This window comes from Mchenga conophoros, linkage group LG6 (genome assembly GCF_057382185.1).
Source record: "Mchenga conophoros isolate Kocher_MC1m ecotype Shallow Benthic linkage group LG6, M_conophoros_male_GT1.1, whole genome shotgun sequence".
Taxonomy (NCBI): domain Eukaryota; kingdom Metazoa; phylum Chordata; class Actinopteri; order Cichliformes; family Cichlidae; genus Mchenga; species Mchenga conophoros.
The window spans coordinates 17,236,450-17,258,964 of NC_140531.1; the positions used below are offsets into that span (position 1 = coordinate 17,236,450).

The 22,515-nt window shown below is 38.6% G+C and overlaps 1 protein-coding gene across 9 annotated transcripts in view; it reads left to right on the forward strand.

Moving 5' to 3' along the window:
* lrba (LPS-responsive vesicle trafficking, beach and anchor containing) overlaps positions 1 to 22,515 on the forward strand; it is a 188,273-nt gene that overhangs the window by 1,644 nt on the left and 164,114 nt on the right. The gene's annotated exons all lie outside the window — the stretch shown is intronic.

A 22,515-nucleotide genomic window follows, 5' to 3' on the forward strand; every position in this document is an offset into this window, starting at 1 on the left:
TGCGGTGTCTGCATGAGAATGAATGAAACTACCAGTAACAAGGAAACTTACGTGATGAATGGGAGCATGCTCAACTGCAGCTTTCACTGGTGAGGTGTGGGAGGAAGGGAGAGGGAGGAGACGTGAAGGTAGAACCTGCAAAACTGCTTTGTCACAGTGGTACAACAATGGAATCCTTTAGATAGGGGAGGCTCGCCTATAGTCATATAGTATAGTTTACTCCCAACGCCAACCCCCACAGAGGAGGCTAATGAACTGCAAGTAGATGTCTGACTCATGGCGAGATATTTGTAAGTACTACTAAACACAAACTATCCCATCAGCTAAATATCAGCACAGCTGAGAGCCTGAAAACTTCATTTAACCAAGAAGAAAAACTAAGCGGTGAATTGATTAACAAAGCAGATGATGATTAAATGCCTTTCAGACAAAAAGCGATCAGTTAACTTGTCTTTCCACTCTTATACTGACCCATGTTACACTGACCTACTTTGATTGGACACGTTTGTAGTGTCACCAGGATGCTGCAAAAGCAAAGCTTTTTTTTTCGCTTTTTCCTCATTTATTTCTTTATTTTTTGTGTCCAGTCTTGTCTGTCTGTTGCTATTATTAATTTTAGACAGACATGTGATTGCAAGCGAGGACCGCTGACTGGAAAAGCAGACAATGTAAATGCAGTATCACGGGGAAGTATTGTTTTTAGTAGCAGCTTCCAGTGACTATATGTACAATTGTTTTTTTTGTGTGTGTGTGTTTTTTTTCCCCTTTAAGCTGAGAAAGCCATCATTGTACAAATATGATCTGTACAGGCTCCTCTGTCTCACTGCAGCTCTTCTGGACTGCATTTTTATCATGGACAGTGTCATTTTTCAGGAGGTGCTGTGCATTTCATTATGCTTACAACATTCTACAGCTTTCCACATGATAGTCTGATTTATCACAGTGGTCATAGTTTTCTCTTTGGTAGTATCTGCCAGAGCCCTACATTGATTAAATACTACATGGTTTCCCCAAGAGTATTGTCTCTCTGTGTCACAACTCATCAGCAGTGGTTGTGATGACTCGCAGCACGTGGGCTTGGGTTATAAACGCCACTATTCAGTTGTTTTTAGAAAAACGGGCTCATGTGCCGGCCCTGTTTGTGCCTGGAGTCAGGAATTTGCTATAGATGGGGGCAAAGAAGAGTTTGCTTCACACAGTCACAGTCTGAGTGTTACGCTGTTTTGTCCCCCCCCCCCCCAGTTGGTCGATCTGCTTCACGCTATCTCGATACAAGGTTCAAGGGGTATATAGCTGTCAGTTAAAAGTGAAAGTAAAGATGAGCAGGCCAGAGAATAGAGAGCTGAACTTTTGTCAGTGCAACAGCTGAACTGTTGATACATAATCCGGTATTCAAGTTTACTTTTAAATAGAGGAAAGGAAAAAAAAAACAAACAAACCGTAATCTGTGTGGCAGAGTACAATATCTGTATTCAGAGACAGTTTTTTTTTTTTTTTTATATTTTGGTCCTATGAAGTCTTGCCCTGTCATGGCTCATTGGACCTGTCTTGGCTAACAAATTCAATCTGTTTAAAGCAGCACTGGTGTAATACAAGGGATGAATTTCACAGCATAAACATGTTTTGTTTCTTTATTTTCTTGGATCTGAGTATGGCAAGTTTTTATTTTTCCAGAGTCTGCATCAAATACACAAGTTTGCACACAGCCAGAGGAACAATGTGCAAAAAAAGGCATATTTTCGCTTCAAACGGATTACCTCTGCAGTGGCTTTCACACTTATGGTAAAGAAAGAATATGGGAATTCTAAGTTTTTATGTATTGAGACGTAGTTAAAAAATCATCTGGTTCTTACCAGGTTTTAAAATAATTTAAATACAACCTCTGATGAACAACAAGACTCGACACATTTCACCACGTCATTATTTATTTAACAAAAGCTAAGTCAAAATGCTTAGCGGTGAATGAAGAGCTGCGTAGCTTGTACAATCATATTTAGCAGCAATAACTTGAAGTAATGATTCTCTGTATGACTTTCAGTCTCTCACATCACTGTGGAGGAATTTTGTCCCTCTATTCTTTACAGCGTTGCTTCAGTTCATTGAGTTTTGCAGGCATTTGTTTATACACAGCTCTTTTAAAAGTCCTGCTGCAGCATTTCCATTGCGTTGAGGTCTGGACTTTGACTGGGACATTGTAGCACCTTGATTGTTTTCTTTTTCAGCCATTCTGCTTGTAGATCTGAGGCTGTGTTTGGGATCATATTCCCAGTCACACTTGGACTTGATGTTCAGCTGGGAGTGAAGATGTCAGGAAACTTGATTGATGAGACTTCCCTCCCACTAAAACAGAATCAACTTTCTGGGATTTAAACTGTTAACTTAAATATGCAGCGCTACCTGCTGTTGCTACCCCTTCTGAATAAGGTAGAAACCAAAAGCAGCATAATGTTTGACCTTGGGGTCAATTTACTGGGATTTCTATTCCCGGGAACACTGGAAACAGTCTTGAATGTTTTGTACTTGTCAATAATATTTCCCATTGCAGAATTACTTCATATCATTTGGAAATGGCCTTATTAGACTTTGCAGGTTGATGGGCAGCAACAATTCTTCTTCTCTGAGATCACTGTGGATGTCTTTGCTCCTTGGCATTGTGATAACACACAGCTGAATGCTCCAGACCAACAAACTACCAAAACGTCTGCTTTTATAGAGGTTATCAGTGATTAGCAGGAATTAAATAGTAGCTCTGTTCTTTAGCGGACCCACTAAGGAACAGAAATTTTTTTGTTATATCCTGATATATAAAGACACAGACCTGAAAGATGGCATACTTTCTTTTTACTATGTCTTTATGTGCTTATTACTCTTGATCATACATGTTCATAATGGTTCAACAGGTGTCCACGTTTTTTGTAGTTGTTGTTGTTGTTGTTTGTTTTGCATGTCTAAAGCATAGCAGCACCCACCCTGAATGGAGCCAGAGAAACTGAAAGCACTTGTGTCAAGATGTTATTGGGTGTACAACATGATTTGTGCACATTATGACAACAGGCCACACAAATTGATAGTTGAGCTTTTTTTTTTTTTTTAAATAATGTTTTCTAACCTTTTAACTATTAAAACAAAAGTAATGAATATTTCTTTAAAACGAAGTGAAACTAATTATTGCCAAAGTGTTACAGCCTGCTCTATTGGCCAATCAGTGGGCTTAAAAAACCAAACAATCCCCAAACCACACTGGTTAGGACAAAGGGAAGCTGAGTTACAGTTTTCATCCCACTAGATTACAGATTATACATGGCACTTCTTGAAACACAGATGAATTGGTGAACAAAGTTCAACATTTAGCAAGTCTGAGATATTGATATCTGGCTTTCTGTCAAAATGTTAAGTCCAATGGTCACTGGTGTTTTAACCCCATGCCAACTTTTGAGGGGGAAAATGTGTGGGTCTCTTGGGCTTGAGTAAATGTTTGACTTTGTCTAGTAGTCACTCGTTTACACTTGTTTCCCCCCTTTTTAAGGCAGGTAGTGTAGAATCGGTTTGTTTGCGCCTTGTGCTTTAAGTGGCTGCCCACAGCTTTAGAGGAAGTGCCACTGTTTTGTTTTTGTTCTGGCTAACTGAAACGGTGTGCTGAAAGCTGGAAAGAGCTGCAGACTGGGGTGTTAATTCTCAGTTGAGCCAGTAATAAACGTTACTGTCTGTATCTGTCTGCTGATGTAATTCTCTTTTAGTTAGCAGACTTTATTGTAGATTTGCAAAGACAGCCTTGTAATGCATAATCACACATAATTACATGTTGCTACATAGGATAGAAATAAATGAGGAAATAAAAGGCTGCAATTAGGCAACATCAGTATTCCTTCATTAGGGTTTATTGTGTTTAATGGACATCTCAGAGGGTGTAAATACTGTTAATACATGGGCACTTTAAAATGAAGCAGTGGGACGTCGGGGCTCTTGCGGTTATCCCAATATAAGAGAATGAAAGAGGTATACCGCTGCCTTACATAGGGTAGGTAATCTCCTAGGCCCAATAAAGCACTGACTAATGTGACGCTCTGTGAAGAGGAGCCAGGCTGAGCTGGAATCATGGCTCCTCTGTTAGGTGACACAGGAGATGGGTGGAATGTAACGGCGGCATTACCTGAATACAAGGTCATAGAGCCGATGGCAGACAGCTATGCAGCCCACAACTATATGAATACACTGGCTATGATCATTTAAGTGTTAGTTTTGATTTCCTTTATGAAAATGATGCATCACATCAAAGTATTTGTGTTTATCACAAAGAACTACAGCCTGAAGGCTCGTAGCAGAAGAAGCCACAAATAAAACTCTGTGATGTTTCTATTTAGTTATGATTTATTTAATATGGGATAGGTTTATTCATGTATCTGAAAATGCAGTCTGTGCCACAGGGCTTCATTAACCAAAGTGATCTTGTTATGCTACAGGGCTTTCTGGAAGATGGCGTATAGTAAAATCATAATTTCATTCATAAAGTTGACGTTTCTCATTTCATTTTTTCAAATGTTAAAATGTGGAGTGTTGGAATTTGTCTGTCCATGTGCTTCAGTTTGTCTTGAGCCACTGTATTTGAACTACCTGCTGCAACACTATGTATTAAATCTGTATTTAGCTGTAGCTATAGCTTAGATGGCCTCTTTTTGGGCATGTCTTTATCCTTTTTTATGATATCTACTTGCATTTAATTTCCCTTCTACGAGGCTACTGTTTTCCAGGCATTCTGTATTTCTAGTTGTGTCAACGAGGCAAATCAGTTTTATTCTGTTTCTTCAGTGATATTTTAAGGTCTCTTTCTTTGTCTTTGTGCTTCTGAGCATGTGCAGTTTGTGTTTGATAGTGCCTTGTTGCCCACTTTATCATCTGTGGGACTGATGTTGACACAGAGGATCCTCCTTTGAGATAGGCTGTCATAAGTGAAATTAATTGTTCTAAACTTGCATCTTCCCTTTTTATTTCTTTAAATAGGCTGCCTGGGACCCTTATTACTTCCCAGTGCAGGAATAAATCCCGAAAAGTAGTTGTTCTGTGGAATTATTATGTGTCACGCTTTAAAACTGTGAAATTGAGTTTAGTAGCTTTATTCTTATCAGCAGATACAGGCTATTTTTGCCCTGACTAGAAACTAGCGATGGTTGCAATAAGATAATCCCCAAGATGGTAGACAAGTGTTAATATGAACACTTGAGTCTTTTTTTCTTTTTTTCTTTTTCATAATTCACTGCTTGTGTGCATATGTTGCCCACAAGCACACACACATTCTCCCTTCATTTGCAAGCAGTCTGGCACAAAAGCTGTAAGAGTGAGGGCGATGCTTGTGCTCTCTCCAGGCATGCTTTGCCCTCTCTGGCAGTAACAAAGAGCCCTTTAATCTGACACATGAATGAAATGCTATCTGCTTCTCTCAATTATCTGTCGCATCAGCCCAATTTCAGGGTCACACCTCTTTCTTCTTGCATCACTGTATCTGAAGGTAGTCCGAAGTGGTATAGGACTGTTGACTGTCAGCATGACTGTCTGTTTATTTTATTTTCAGAATAATATTCAGTGCTCATTGTTTCCGTAAATGGTCTTTTTGTTTCCCTAAACAAAAGAGGGCATTTGTGTTCGTTGCACCATTTTGGCAGTCATGTCTTTTTCATAGAAATAACAGTGAAATCACCACAGTGAGTTTTCTTGAGGGTAAACAGGATTAGCTGGTCTGGATGAGCTATAGGTGTAAGTGGGTTTAAAAAGCCACAACTGGAATGCCTGTTTTCTCCTTCTTTATGCAGTGTCTTTATTTAGCCCTGGAGCAGGTCAGATAATGCACCCATCATGCCTCATTGTCTGCTGTTTGTTGACAAATAGGCAGATGGCCTCAGGATTTAACAGGGTTTGAAAGAGATGCGTGTCATCGGAGAGATATAATGTCTTGCATAACAAGAATTTAGAGACCGTTAAAAGCTTGAGATATAGTATTTTGGGACACTGTAGTTACATGAAATATCTCTGAGAAGTGTGCTTTGTTTTTCCTGTTTTTGCTTTAAAAAGATTTAATGGGAGCGTTGATAAGCACTGGGTGGGAACAGTTGCCTGGTGTCACATCCTACTTCAGGAGTGTGGTTAGGGAAACTTGTTCCACATGACAGTTTAGTGGTAACTACCTCTGGAGTACAGTGGGGAAAATAATTACTTTGTTCCCTGCTGAATTTGTATGCTTGCTCACTTACAAAGAAAAGCCAGTCTCTATTTTTTCTGATAGTTTCCTTTTAATGCAGAGAGAGAAAATATCAAACAAAAGTCCAGGAAAAAAAGAAAACCTATTACAGAAAAGTTATAAATTCATTTAAATGTCATTGAGTGAAAAAAGTATTTGATCCTCAAGCAATACATGTACTTGAGTGACCCAGTCCATGACCTTGATGTCCTTCTTCTTTAGCCACTCCTTTGTTGCCTTAGTGGCATGTTTCAGGTTACTGCCATGTTGGATAACCAATCCATGAGTCATCTTCAGTGTTCTGGCTGAGGGCAGGAAGTCTAAGGTTTTACATTACATAGCCCTGCCCTTTATGTACCTTCAAGTTTTCATGTATCGTTAGAAGAAAAACAGCCCCAAAGCATAATGCTTCCACCTCCATGCTTGACTGTAGGGATGGTGTTCTTTGGGTCATACTCAGCATTTCTCTTCCGTCAAACACGACAGGTTGAGTTGATGCCAAATAGCTTGATTTTTATCTGGACACAGCACTTTCTCCCAAGCCTTCTCTGAATCATTTAGATGTTCACTGGGAAACTTAAGTTGGACCTGTACAAGTTCTTTCTTGAACGGTTGGACCTTATTGTATAGTGCGTTGCTAATGGTGTTGTTGGAGACTGCGTTTCTAAGTGCGTTATATTTCTTCCCTTTCCAAATATTCACACCAGCATTGTCACTTTCTCACCAAGCTTCTTGCAGATGGTCTTTTAGCACATGTAGCCTTGTGCAGGTCTATAATCTTGTTCCTGACATCCTTTGACAGCTCTTTGGTCTCACCTATGGTGGTGGAGAAGTTGTAATGGAAGAAATTGATTCTGTGGACGCGTGTGTTATATACACACAACTAGTTGAAGTTGGGAGTATCTGTAATTGATTCATTGTAATTTGTGTGCCCACAAACAATCTGTGGGAGTCAAAATTCTGGTTGGTAGGGTATCAAATACTCATTCTACTCAATGACACTAAAAGCAATATTTAATTTTAATGAAATGTGGGGTTTGTTTCTGGATTTTTGGTTGATATTCTCTCTGTGTATTAAAATGAAACTACCAAAAAATTAGAGACTGTTCATTTCTTTGTAAGTGAGAAAACTTAGATTTCAGGCGACCACCAAATGTAGACTTGTAACACACAGCAGTGAATAACCAATTAGCTTTATTGTTTATACAAGTTTTACTTCAGTGAGCACAATTCCAATTATTAGAATTACTACATTCTGCAAGTTTATTTGTAAACTAATCAGCTCGTATGCACAATTGGCAAAGTGTGGCTAGAATACATTTATCAAGCAGGCAACACATCCAACTTAAAGTCTTGTTGCACACACAGTAGTCTAGATGTAATCGCATATGTTTTTTAATTGAAAGTTAGTTTTAAAGTTTCCAATTATTGTCAGAGAACAAACATTCCAGGAAACCAAAAGAAAAACTTGCGTTATTAATTTGATTATTTTTGATTAATGGTTTTTGTCTTCCTGCAACTTCTGTTAAATTAATATTCTTTGAGTGTTGTTCTTTCACTCAAACCTGAGTCACTTGTACCATTCTCCAAACTGTTCTGGTTTAGGTTTGCTTTTAAATGTAGAATGCTGAACAAATAGTAAAAGATTAACTGCTCATAGATTTCTCGCCATTTGCGGTTGTTGCAGTGACTGCCTGCTTTTAAGAAACAGGGTCAGGGTAGTGTAGCCTACTACTTGGCCTACATCTCTACTTATTGTTTCGCCTGTAACTGTGCCAGCTCACAAAGGCATTTTGTCAAGATGCTAATGGTTATGATGGCGGAAACTGGGAACAGGCGCTGTTGAAGGCTCTCAAACACCAACAAGCTGATAATAAAACTGTGCCCAAGAGCCACAGGGGTAATTATGCCCGCTATCATTTGTATTTTCTTGCACACAGATTAATACTGTACCGTTAAGTAAATGGCTAGGGTCACTTCATTTAAGTTTCATTTAATCTTTATGCAATTTTTGCCCCGAAGAGAAGTTTTGGGCCGCTTGTTTAAAGTAGAGCAGGGTGTCTGTCCACAACACAGGATCCTGATAGCTTTGCCTGCCGTCCTAATTTGGATACTCTTGAAGTCTGCACTATACTACAAAGAGCTCTACTAGGATGATATTATGATAAGTCTTTAAAGCTGTTTTCATGCATTATAGTATTATAGAGATTACCCAGTGGAAAAACATGTCAGGATGTAAAACATCTGACATGGTTTGACTGGATGTTCAACAGTCTCTGACCGACAAACTTCCTAGTTCGTCTGTTGTCTTGTGTCCTTTCTCATGATCACGCTACCCAGCAGCACCCTCGCTTGAACCAAACAGAGTATTTCCAGTACTGAGGGCATGGCTGATGTGAACTATCTCCTGCTGTGTCCTACATCTGAGAGAGCTTTGGACAATTCCTCTGACAGTTTTCTCAGTTCATGTGTGGAATCAGCTTAAGATATTATCAAGCTTGTTCATTAAAGTCTATGTACATGAGGAAAAGGATTTTAAATGCTATTTGTGATTTTTTTTATTTTTTTTTATTTTTTTTAAACTGAGAGCCAGTGAAGAAACGCTGGTGATCAGAGATGCAGAGTACACCCAGATTCTTTTGACATTCTAGCTGGTAACTTGCAGAGGTTATTTGGAGACTTTACCCCACATGCTTCATGAGGCCTTTCACTCAGTTTGACAGGTACTCCTTATGTAACAAACATCTCAGTAGCTGTGAGGTATGATACGTTATGATACATGGACAGACAGAGTAGCATTTTATTGCATTTGTCTGAATAGTTCTTGCATAGTTTGAAGCTATGCCTTGGGTCATTGCTGGAGTAATCTCAGTTCCAATCAGGTATTGTCTGCAAGGTATGTCTTCAAGATTTGTCAAATCCATTTGGGGCCCGTTTATGGTCTAAATCAACTTATTGTTAATGCTAACTCACAGAGAAACAGTCTAAATCTGGTCTTATTCTAAAGCGGCTCCATTTGATGATACATCTGTGACAGTTTGGAAAGACTCAGTCCTGACAGCTAAATCAATGAAAGGCTGAACTGAGTTACTATGACTGTCTCGGCCTGTTAAAAAAATGTTGTTTTTTTTGTTTCCTTCCAATAACAGTGAGTAATGTGCACTTCTAGCTTATCTTCCCAGACTGGCTGAAATTCTTTATAAATGCTTTGATGCTTTAAAGTGTAAATTGAACCATGGGACTGGCCTCCTGAGTCATAGCTTTCTTTTTCAGAGGGGTAACAGTATTAAGTGTTTTATGCATTGAGACTGCAGGACTATCAACAATTGACTTCAGGAGATATAAAGATAAAATGGCTACTCATCATTTTTATTGGTTCCAGCATTTATGGTAACAATAGTGGAATCACTTGAAGGACAATTATGATAGTGGACTTAACAACAGCTCAGGTCAGCTGTTGTTAAAATAAAGTTGTACATTGACCAGCTAGGAGTTGCACCTACCTGAGATAATTAACTATTATATTAAGCATTGTTATGTGAAAAGCATGTGCTTTTTTGAATGCTGGCACCTTGAAGTTCTAGTTAAAATGACATGTTTGAACGCTATAGCTTCTGGCCAAGCAGTGTTAACCTTTCTTTTCACAGTGATGATATTGCAGTACTATTTGGCAGATAGTCAAGTTTCAGTGCTAGATGCTTAGATGGGTTGTGAATGTTAAAACATAATATGTGCTGGATACAACATAATATAGTGTGAGCAAAGATTTAAAGGGAAAGTAATGTAAATGTTAATGTCTAAATGTTCTTTCTTGCTTTTTCTCTTTCTAGTGTTTCATAGCATTGCTGTCTACCTTTTCCTTTGTTTTTGGGCAGGTTGATTAGCAATTTAGGTAAACCTTAGATAATGTGAAAATGAATTGCCCTTGGATATCTGTGATAGACTTAAGAATGTGGAAAATGTGGCAAACTGTTTTGTATGACACAGCATTGCATGAGAAGTTACTTTTTTTATTTCTATTGAAATTGCATCATACAGCAATAACTGTTTTTCAGGAAAAGTGTTATAAGAGATTAATACTAAACTTTTTTCCCTGACCTTTTGTAAACTGCTTTGCAAATTGCTCAAATTAATTTAGTTTTACTGCACTCTATGCAAATATTTAGAGACATTTATCAGAAGCTATCTGAGATCAAGTTGATAAAGTGCATGTCTTAATATTTTACATGAGTAAATGCAACAGACTAGGCTGAAAACTAAGAAAGGGGGGAGAAGTGTCCCAGTGTCAGCTGCTTGACTGTTGTATTCAGACCAAGTCAGCTGTCATTCTGATTCAGAAAGGTTTTCTACATTGAAACCTGAAGTCTGTTATGTGCAGTAGTTTTAGAAGCACAGTTTCTTGACACTCTTGACACTTTACCATAAAGCTATGAACACTGTAAAGTGTTAGTATAAATTAATGATATTCAGCTTCACTTCAGACAGACACACTGGTGATATATTCACTTCCTCTAGTTGAAGCCGCTCTGTAACTAGAGGCGTGTTCCTCTGCATTAGTAAAGGGCATGATTGAATGATTCTACCCTTCATAAGGGATCATCTGCTTTCCCTCAGACTTTACTTATCTGGTTATTTTACTGATCAAAGTATTAACGTGTAGAATACCCAGGTAATACTTGTGTATTCAAACCAGTGTGTTGAAATTGTGTTTTGAGTTAAAGCTCACTTTACCAGCAAAATTGCACCCTTGTGATTGCATACCTACATGCTAACCCACAATGCGTAGGTTGCTGGAGTCAAAGCGGCTGCACTAACTGAAAATTTGTATGAATCTGGTTATTGTACAACCCCATTTTCAAAAAGGCTTGAACATTGAGCAAAATGTGAATAATCAGTAATGATCTAGTCTGGTATTTACTTGGGCGTGACTTAGCCAATTAACCAATACCTACCTATTATATGTCAGCTGACCTATCTATGAAGTTTTGACTGGTTAATTTGAATCTTTTTCTGTTTCCTGTCTTGTATTTAAGCAATTTTTTTACAATGTTTTACTATGACCCTGATGAAGGCCACAAGCCGAAACGCGTTGGTCAATTATTTAAGTGTTGCTGGAGTTCCTACTTTGTGAATTCTTTCATCCTCTCCATGCACCTTGGAAGCAGGTGAAGTTGTGCCAGAAATTTTTTTCTTTTTTTTTGCTGCGATTTAGACTTCAAAAAGAAAAATATTAAAATTGTATAAATTTTTTATTTTTTTTCAATGTCCATCTTAAATGTGAAGCCAGCAGCATGTTTTAGAAAGATTCAACAGGGTGTTATTCACCACATCAATCAGCTCTTTGAAAACACTCTAGTTTTGAAAAGGTTTTGGACTCTTATTCGACACATCACAAGCTGCTAAATAGATCTGGGTCAACTTGGTCATAATTTTTATTTCACAATTCATCAAATATTTTCACAGGGTGATAAGTCTGATCTGGAGGACGTTCCTCAAACTTTTTTCCACAAATGTTTACTTTACCGTCATAATGAAACGATTTGATTTTGGAGGAGAAGATCAAGTTCTCTGTGACCTAACAAAACACATTTTGGCCATTCGAAAGTAGAAGAAAGAATTAAATTATACCCCAATAACAAAAGGTCAAGTACACAAACCTAAAACTGAAAAGGAAAGTATATCCCTTTTCAGTTTTAGGTTTTCTAAATACAACTTTTGAAGAAGAACAACACATGACATATTACGCCATGTCATAATTGATTTAAAACAAACTAAACCAAAATGCAGATGCAGCGTATGGGGGCAAAAACTAAGTACACCCCATGATTCAACAGCTTGTAGAAGCACATTTATCAGCATCTGATTAATAACTTCCTGTGTGACCTTCTGTGTGGAGGAACTTTCGCCCACTCTTCCTTACAGTGTTTCTTCAGTTCATTGAGGTTTGTGGGCATTTGTTGATGCACAGCTCTTTTAAGGTTCAGCATTTCAGGCTGGTTGAGATCTGGATTTTGGGGCATCGCAGCATTTTGTTTCTCTTTTTCTAGATGGATATAAAACCTTTATGAAGCTTTTGATCACTGCATGTTCTATGTTGGAAAATAAAGTCTAGATTTTTGATTAGTTTTCTTTATGTTCTAGGCTCTGTAGGCAGGGAGTAGTATTATAAACTGTTAGAAAAGGTGGAGTGCACATAGCTTCTATTGAACGACTTATTTAGGTGAAAGGCTGAGGGAGGACTCTCCCAGTAGTTCTGCCAGAATTAAAGAGTAAATAATTTTGCTTTTGCTTTTTTTCTCACTTTATTGCTGGAAAAGGAAGAGGGCAGCAATGAATATGAAGTTAGTCACCCTGCCTTTAATCCAAATCAAACAGTTTTCTCTGAGATGTCAGAAGAATGATGCAGTAACCCATAAACGATGACTGCTGAGACGTCGAGCGATGCCATCAAAGGTCTATAGGACGATCGGAAAGGCAGCACCTGCTCTCAAACCACTGAAATAAATGTTAAAAGGTCGAGGGTATTCATGCTGGTACCGCACTGGGGTTATCAGTTTGACATCTTACATCACTTTGTTTTATTGAGCTGCACTCAAGTCATCAAGGTTCAGCAGTTAGCTTTGGATTCCCAGAGGCAAATGTCTATACATTAAACATGGATAGACATTTTTTTTCATCTGTTGTTCTACTTTTTTAATGTAATTTTAATCTTTTTTTTTTGTTTTTGTTTTTTAAATGTGCTTCAAAATAAATAAATTTGAGTTGACTTGACACAAATGTAGCTCTCTTGCTTTTAAAGGCCATGCTGGCACTTAGGATTTTGAATGTTTATCCCCACAATTCACGTTTACTTTACTACTACTCAATCATAATACCACATATACAAATACAACGTACGGCTTTCAAAACAGTTGTTGAGTTCCTATACTAAAAGAGTGCTTCTACATCAGGATGGAGATACTAAATCACACTTGGGTAATGATTTACTTGCAGGTAAATGTGCATCGTGCCATTTTCTGTGGCCTTCATGCATGGTCTTTGTTGACTAGAATTTTATGATATGCAGAGGAAACTACAGGAAGTCCGTTAGAGTAGAGCAACTTTGTTGGGATATGCTGGAGGGTGCAGACGGTTTCCTGCCTCCCCATGTGGGATTTCCCAGATTTCAAACGGTGATAAAACCTTCCAGTAACTTTTTGAACAGAATTTGAATTCTGGATCTGTTTACATCTGTTGTGTGTTTTTTTTTTTGTTTGTTTGTTTGTTTGTTTGTTTGTTTGTTTGTTTGTTTGTTTGTTTTTTTTAAAGGTCAAACAGAAATGATATGGATCATATAGCCCATTCTTTGCATTTGGGATCAAGCGGCATTAATATTCTTTCACATAACAAAGCAAAATGCACAATACTAGAGCTGCTGTCATTATAACTTTGTACCAGAGTACAAATTTCTTAGGTTAGCAGGTTGGTGTCACATTCAGGAGCTTGCAATAAATAAAATCTAAATAAAAAAGCTGCTTCGGTGGTAATATATGCCTGTGGCTGCAATACAGTAACTGTACTACTATGACTATGAGCTCTTAGGCTTAAATTGACATGTTAACCTTCAATTTGCCACTTACAAAGGTACTCAAAAATCTAAAGTTTCCAAAGCTCCCCAATCTGTGTACAAAAGTGCTGGAAAATATAATTTTATTTTGATGGGACGTTCATAAAAAACAGATTTGAAGGTGTTTAAAAAAACCAAAAAACCTGTGATTGGAAAAGTGTGCTTTGTTATTCAAGCACAATAAAGTACAGTTATGTTTTTAGTCTGAAGTGTGGTACCTTTTGGTACCTCAGTGAATGAGGAAAAAATCAGTATTTTGTTTATAAGGAAACCTTTACAGCCCACCTTTTCCGTTAAAGAGATGTATTAATGGAGGCTTCTTTGTGTTTAAATTTTGATTTCACCCCATGTATCAAAACGGGCTGGAATTCCTCTGTAATGACTAATGTTTATCTCTTTCCTTCTTCAGCCCTGTAGCTGCTATTTTTAACTTATTGTACGGCTGCTATTCAAACTAAAACCACAAGCAAAGCTGCTACACTTTGACTTTCTTTGTTTGATCGAATCATTCTTTCCATGTCTGCTTTTATGGAAGTCACATCACAGTAGCAGAGAACACCTATCCCCCAGAATTAGCTCAATAACCCGCTCCAAACAGAAGCCATGTAAGGATTTTTCCCCCTAAAATGTGATGTACAAAGCAGGATTTTATTGTTGTGATGTTGAACATCTATTCCTGAAGCAAAAGGAGTTTAGTTGGTCAGAGCTGTCCATGAAAACTAAGAGATTGCTCCAAACCAAGAAGTCTGATTACTAATGAGGACTATTTCCTGACAAGCCTTTTCCTTTTGTTGACAATAGCAGCCACCCTGCAACTCGAACTCGATTGCCAGATAGTGCAAGCATTAAACAGGGGACTTGAATAGCTCACCAACTCATGTGATGTGTACGAGTATTTGCTTAATAGGAGAAAAGGTCAAAATCCAGCTTCTCACAGTATCACTGAAGTGCTTATATTTATCTTTCTATGCAAATGTGGAAAAGAGCTACTACAGATCATAGTCACGCCCCTCCATGTAGGCTATTTCGAGGCAGGTAGTATATTTTGATGAGAATTGATGGCAGTTTATCAGATCTTTTGTGGCATCTTTTAAAGGACGATGGCACAAAGTGTTTCATACAGGAATGTTGATTTGCTTTTTGTGGACCCACCTTTCACACACCTTACAATCTCGGCAGGTAAAATATGTAAAAGCAACATTTCATCTGCAGTCTATTAAATCAGATGTAATGGTCCTAATTAAGGCTTGGGTTCCCTTTTCTTGTCTTGGTTTCTGCTTCATTTATTCCTTCACAGTGTGCACATAGTTTTAGTAAAAATAAATGCTGTGTGATTGCATGAAATAATCCAAAAACTCTGCAGGTTCATGTGCGTTATACTCCATCTGCATGTTGTGTAAATCTGTTCTTAGATAAATAAATGATGCAACAAAAGAAATCATGTGTTAATCAAACTAAAGCCAAGACATCATCACTCCTATTGTAGTGTAAAAATGAATGCCAGCCGTTGTTAAAAACAAAAGCTTGGCAGACTGCACTTCTGAAGATATTCTTAGAAATCCAGCTATTAAAATATCTCCCTCCTCCCTCTCCACTCTGCCTCTCATCATGTTCGTCTCATATGGTATTGAAGGTAGCATTGTGGCTCGGGAAAACAATGTATTACATTTTGAAAAACAAATTGTCATACAAGATGAATGGAGTGAGCCACTTTAAAAGGTTATGTTGCACTGTGATCATTGGACCGCCGTTTTCATGGTCATTGCATGCATAATTTTCACCACTTTGCTCTCCACTTCTGCTTTAGAAAATGCAAAGTGGCAGGCTCATACACAAGGCAGAATATTGATTGGGTGGTATGTGAATAGCTTTTCCAATACTGAAGCTGTAATAACAAGCCTTATTACAGCATGGTGAAACTAGTACAATTCAGTGCATTTTTACTTGGATGTGCTGTAGTATAATTATGAGTGGAGATAAATGTAAACATCCATCCATACATCAATTTTCTTAACCATTTATCCAACTCAGGATTGTGGGGGTGGGAGGGTCTGATGTCTGACACCTGGATCATGAATGTTGAGCAGCAAAGTTTGATTTTATAGAAAACTGATTTTTGCTGGGTCTTATCAATAATGTGAAATGCCAAATGATAATATTCAGTGACTTTGTCAGCTGTCATCAAACTCTGGTTTTGCTTTCAAGATACACTCACAGGCCACTTTATTAGTTTGATTTAGCCATGTAGACACAGTCAAGATGAGCTGCTGAAGTTTAAAGCAAGCATCAGAATGACTTTGATTAGGGCATGGTTGTTTGTGCCGGTGGTACTGATGGGATTTACTCAGATAACCTTCTCTAAGTTGTAAGACAACAGGTTGTCTAGAGAAAAATATTCAGTGACAGCAGTTCTCTTGATTTAAAATTGTTGGGCATGTTGTGTCAGAGGAGAATGGTCAAACCAGGTGTCACTTCTGTCAGCTGATAACTGAGGCTACGGTTTGCATGGTCTCGCCATAATTGGACAATAGAAGATTGGGAGGGAAAGCATTGCCTGCTCTGATGAGTCTTGATTTCAAATTGTAGGCTCAGAGTTTTGCATTAATGGTATCAATAACTAGATCATCCTGCCTTGTGTCAATGGTTTAGGCTGGTGGTGGTGGTATAACGGTGTGGTGGATGTTTTCTTGGCAACTTTAGGCCCTTATTACCAACTGTTACCAATTGTTTAAACACCACAGCCTACTTGAGTATTGTTGCTGTTCATCTATTCATCCCCAGGGTACTCATCTTCTGATGGCTGCTTCCACCAGGATAATACACCATGTCACAAAGCTCAGCTCATATTCAACTGCTTAATTGAACATGAAAGCAAGTTCACTGTACTCCACAGTCTGCAGACCTGTATTCAATAGAACACCTTTGGGATATGGTGGAACAAGAGATTGACACTATGGATGTCTAACTCACAAATCTACAGCAGTTGTGTGATGGTATCATGTCAGTATGGAGCAAAAGCACCTTGTTGAACCTATCATGAAGCTAAAAGTGCGTCCGATCCAGTACTTCTGCGGTGTACCTAATAAAGTGGCTGGGTTGTGTATTCCTTCATTTTCTATTTCTAGCTGACAAACAGCTGGTGAATTAATATGACCAAGATTTGCGTGATGAAGTGGTTACCAACAGTTGGTTTTGACTTGGTTTTTTTGTTTTTTTTTTAAGCAAGCTGGAAGATTTATAGGTCACAGGGCTTGATAACATTAATTAAAATTTGCTGTGTCCAAAATTTGTATCACAAGCCCCTTCAAAGACCTCGGCTCACTATTTCGCCTCATCTCCTCCATCAGAAGCCCATTCCACCGTATCACTGCTAGCGCTAGAGGGATTTGAGTGGGACAGATTATTTGGTTGACCTCCTTATCTGCTGGAGCTATTTCAACATCTCACATCAATATGTTTGAAATGTGAGTGTTTATCAGCAGTGAAGAGCGCCGGATTATAAGATGTTGTCATATCACAAATCATGTTTCGGGTCACTTTGATAGATGCTTTGTTTTGGGTCATGCAGTGGGGGGCTCTCATGGAAGAATAAGCTAAACTACATTTGGTTTGACAAGATAGCTTGTTAAAATAGATCCACTTAAGAGAGCTGTTGAAAAAGTAGGCCGTGTGTGTGTGTGTGTGTGTGTGTGTGTGTGTGTGTGGTGAAAGCATGGTTACTCTTGACAGCCCATTTGAGTATTTTATTTATTTATTTATTTGGACTTGATTTACATTAAAATGGATTGAAAACAATCTGGCATTTAGTGCTCTTGTAAAGGACAAATTGAACTTGGCCTTGAGTCATTTACATGTTTTTTTTTTTTTCTGGTAGTGAGGTATTGCAACACATGAGATTTAGGGATGTACTTAGACTGCTAGCTGCACAGTGGAATCGATCAAATGTCATACCGATCAGGTCTCACTCTCTCTAGGCTTGTCCTTAAGAGCTTATGCATCAAAACTGGCAGATAATAACAAGTGATAGATGGGGCGTGCGTGTTCTGACCGTTCAAAGCAATTCAAAGCTGGATGCAAGCCCTCTGACAATCTACAGAGATGCTAGATATGAGCATATAAATGTCTGGGAATTTTTTTTCTGTTTTCTCTGATCTTAGCCATGCAACTCTTTTTATATTCAAACATTTTCAGTCATAGAATTTAATTGAACTTTCACAAGAAATGAAGGATTAACATGAGCATGGATATAGTCCTGCACAGACACAATGGAGGGGCTCGTCACCCTGCAGCTATGACTTGGCAACATCACTGTTTGTGCCTATTACTTTTAGCCGGGTAATTTCCTCCCCTGTGGTACAAAATGGTCATCATTTGTTGCTTTTTCTCATCGTCAGCATCACATGGCTACCTGTAATGATTCACAAATTCGTTTTGTTTAGCTCAGACCTCAGGCTCAGTCTCAATTTCTTGCTAACTGAATTTAAAGGGATTGTGAAAAGATTGCGAAATCAAGAACCAGTAAATGTAATGCATTTTCTGACCCATACAGTGGGGCAAAAAAGTATTTAGTCAGCCACCGATTGTGCAAGTTCCCCCACTTAAAATGATGACAGAGGTCAGTAATTTGCACCAGAGGTACACTTCAACTGTGAGAGACAGAATGTGAAGAAAAAAAATCCATGAATCCACATGGTAGGATTTGTAAAGAATTTATTTGTAAATCAGGGTGGAAAATAAGTATTTGGTCAATAACAAAAATACAACTCAATACTTTGTAACATAACCTTTGTTGGCAATAACAGAGGTCAAACGTTTACTATAGGTCTTTACCAGGTTTGCACACACTGTAGCTGGTATTTTGGCCCGTTCCTCCATGCAGATCTTCTCGAGAGCAGTGATGTTTTGGGGCTGTCGCCGAGCAACACGGACTTTCAACTCCCGCCACAGATTTTCTATGGGGTTGAGGTCTGGAGACTGGCTAGGCCACTCCAGGACTTTCAAATGCTTCTTATGGAGCCACTCCTTTGTTGCCCGGGCGGTGTGTTTTGGATCATTGTCATGTTGGAAGACCCAGCCTCGTTTCATCTTCAAAGTTCTCACTGATGGAAGGAGGTTTTGGCTCAAAATCTCACGATACATGGCCCCATTCATTCTGTCCTTAACACGGATCAGTCGTCCTGTCCTCTTGGCAGAAAAACAGCCCCATAGCATGATGTTTCCACCCCCATGCTTCACAGTAGGTATGGTGTTCTTGGGATGCAACTCAGTATTCTTCTTCCTCCAAACACGACGAGTTGAGTTTATACCAAAAAGTTCTACTTTGGTTTCATCTGACCACATGACATTCTCCCAATCCTCTGCTGTATCATCCATGTGCTCTCTGGCAAACTTCAGACGGGCCTGGACATGCACTGGCTTCAGCAGCGGAACACGTCTGGCACTGCGGGATGTGATTCCCTGCCGTTGTAGTGTGTTACTGATGGTGACCTTTGTTACTTTGGTCCCAGCTCTCTGCAGGTCATTCACCAGGTCCCCCCGTGTGGTTCTGGGATCTTTGCTCACCGTTCTCATGATCATTTTGACCCCACGGGATGAGATCTTGCGTGGAGCCCCAGATCGAGGGAGATTATCAGTGGTCTTGTATGTCTTCCATTTTCTGCTGATTGCTCCCACAGTTGATTTTTTTCACACCAAGCTGCTTGCCTATTGTAGATTCACTCTTCCCAGTCTGGTGCAGGTCTACAATACTTTTCCTGGTGTCCTTCGAAAGCTCTTTGGTCTTGGCCATGGCGGAGTTTGGAGTCTGACTGTTTGAGGCTGTGACAGGTGTCTTTTATACACATGATGAGTTCAAACAGGTGCCATTCATACAGGTAACGAGTGGGGGACAGAAAAGCTTCTTACAGAAGACGTTACAGGTCTGTGAGAGCCAGAGATTTTCCTTGTTTGAGGTGACCAAATACTTATTTTCCACCCTAATTTACGAATAAATTCTTTACAAATCCTACCATGTGAATTCATAGATTTTTTTTTTCTTCACATTCTGTCTCTCACAGTTGAAGTGTACCTCTGGTGCAAATTACTGACCTCTGTCATCATTTTAAGTGGGGGAACTTGCACAATCGGTGGCTGACTAAATACTTTTTTGCCCCACTGTATGTATCGTCTTTATTTGCAGTAAGGGTCAGTAGGAGGTTGTGATGGGTCCCCCCCTTTGGAAGAGTCTTATATGACCACCTCTTCTTCCTTTTTTAATCTCAATATTTTGGTGATTTTTATTAGTTTAAGGTGATATTCTGGATTTTAAAAAAGTGGCATTTATGATAGAAAATGATTTTTCTACAATAGCAAAGGAATATTGATAGAGTTTGAAAATATATTAAACACATGAAATGAAACATTTACAAAACTATTAACTTTTAAACTATAACTTTTACAATTCTGATTCCTGCTAATCCTGATATCCTTTTTTTTTTGGCTGTCAGCCTTCAGTTTCATTAAAATTCATAATCCTCTTGGATCTGATGTACGAACACTGGTTCTGTGTAACATTTAGAACAGCTCTCCTCCGGTGTTGTTCTCCATGGAGACCAGAGCAGCCTGTTTGTGCTTTGTGTTACAGCCCAGTGGCTGCTTGGCTGCTCAGCCATGATTAATTCAGGCAGGCCTCAGGGGAGTACAGCCAGGCTAGGTTACCCATCCAGGGATCTGGTGTCTAGCTTCCAAAAGACACTGGCGATTATGGTAGCTTCTGACTAAAAAGGAAGTTCAGGCTATGCCAGCTTTTTACCTGTTCCCCAGAAAGAACAATGTAAATCATTGGTTTGAATGTTTTAGGGAGTTTAAATATTGTAAGCATCATAAACATTTCCTGGTAGACAAACAAGATGTTTGTTATCACAAAACAAAAGCAGAAAAATGCATTTTTGTAGTCAACATCAGCCCAGTAATTTTTATCTGTCTACAGAATCGTTTCACTTTAATTTTAGTATTAGGACCACAAGGGGATTCCTCTTTGTCGAGGAGATGGGGACACTTCCACACAACCACTTATTGTAATTGCTTAAGTCTTCTTGGACTTGGACACCTTTCTGATTATAGGAAGTGGAAAATCAGATTTAAAAGCAGCCCTGTTAGCTTCAAGAGTGTGCAACTGCAGTGTGGTCTCCATCCTTGTGCTTCCACTCTTGTCATCTGTTGGTCAGTTGACTCTAATGGATGGATGACTAGCTTACAATGTGATGCTCATAAATCAGTTGTTTATATGACATGATGGTACATATGGGCATCCACCAAGTTAGAAAAGGTGTGCACGATTTATGGTTTTTAAAAAGGAAACAGAAGAGATGCTGGTCATTTTGTCCACACTTTCTTCCATTTGTTTCAATAAGAGGTAGCTTGGTATTCATTTGAACAGATGCATAGAAAGTTTAGTTGTGCTGCATTCATACTTGCAGACTGATGATTTTTTTTTTTTTTTAATCTTTTAGCTGTTTGCCTGATGAAAGGTGTGAATAATCCATATGTGGTAAAAAATATGTTGTTACTTTTATTTTATGTCTGTCCATGGACATAGTGAGCTAAAACAATCTCGAGGCTTTGAGACATTTGAATGTAACTAATTAAAACTGAATAACAAAATTTGGTTTGTGGTGTTGATTTGTAAAAAAAAAGGATAAATGTGTGATCACTCAATGAGTCTTCAGCCAAAGCGAGCTTAAGTTTAAGGCCATGGTTGTCTTTTTTTTTTTTTTTGTGCAGCAACCAGTAAATGATGATGGATTGTGAGTCAGATGAGCGACTCCATCACTGATGTTCTGGTTTATGTTTTCTTTGTAAAATAATATTCATATAAATATGATATATAGTGATAAAATAACTATTTTCTACAGTTTATTTATGTGTTAAAAGTTACAAGTGTTTTTTTGACAAAAGCTAAATGCGGGCATTTCATATGTTTAGATATAAAGTTGTTTGCATTTGCAGTAGTTGTGAATTTTGGAACAATATGTTAGTACCAAAACATATTTTTTACATTATGTTTCATCTGAGGCTGTGTGCAAAGGGATGATAGGAAAAATGCATCGTGTATCTGATTCTGTCAAAAGGTAAAGGATATCTTCCCAGGCTTAATGGTGACATAAAGAATAAATGGATTATATGTGAGGGGAGGGCAAAAGGACGATGGGAGAGCTGCGTCTCAGCGCTATTATTTATTCCACATCTTTAAAGAGATTGCAGCAGCAGCAGGGGCAGCTGTGTTACCCCTCCTCCTCTATCTTCTGCTCAGATACACATTTGCAGAGTAAATCTCCCCTCTCTCATTTTAATAGTACAGTTTCTGATCCCTGCACCAAATCACACTGTTTTCACACTGAGCTGGTCTAATGGTGGTACGGCAATCTTTTTGTTTTTGTCTAGTCACACCTCCTTGATTCTAAACATGACAGCCTTCCTCGCATTATTAATTTGACATCCGTGTTGTTATTTTCTTTATCTTTTTCTATTAGGCAGGGTTCAATAATAAAAATGTCATCACAACTATTAAGGAGTGACAAATCATGACATTTATGGCTCGTAGATTTTTTCCCTGGACACAAAGAACATTATTTCTTTGCAATAAGACAAGCAATCTACCTCACCACCGCCTGAATAAGCGTTAGCTGGAGATCGCTGCTGA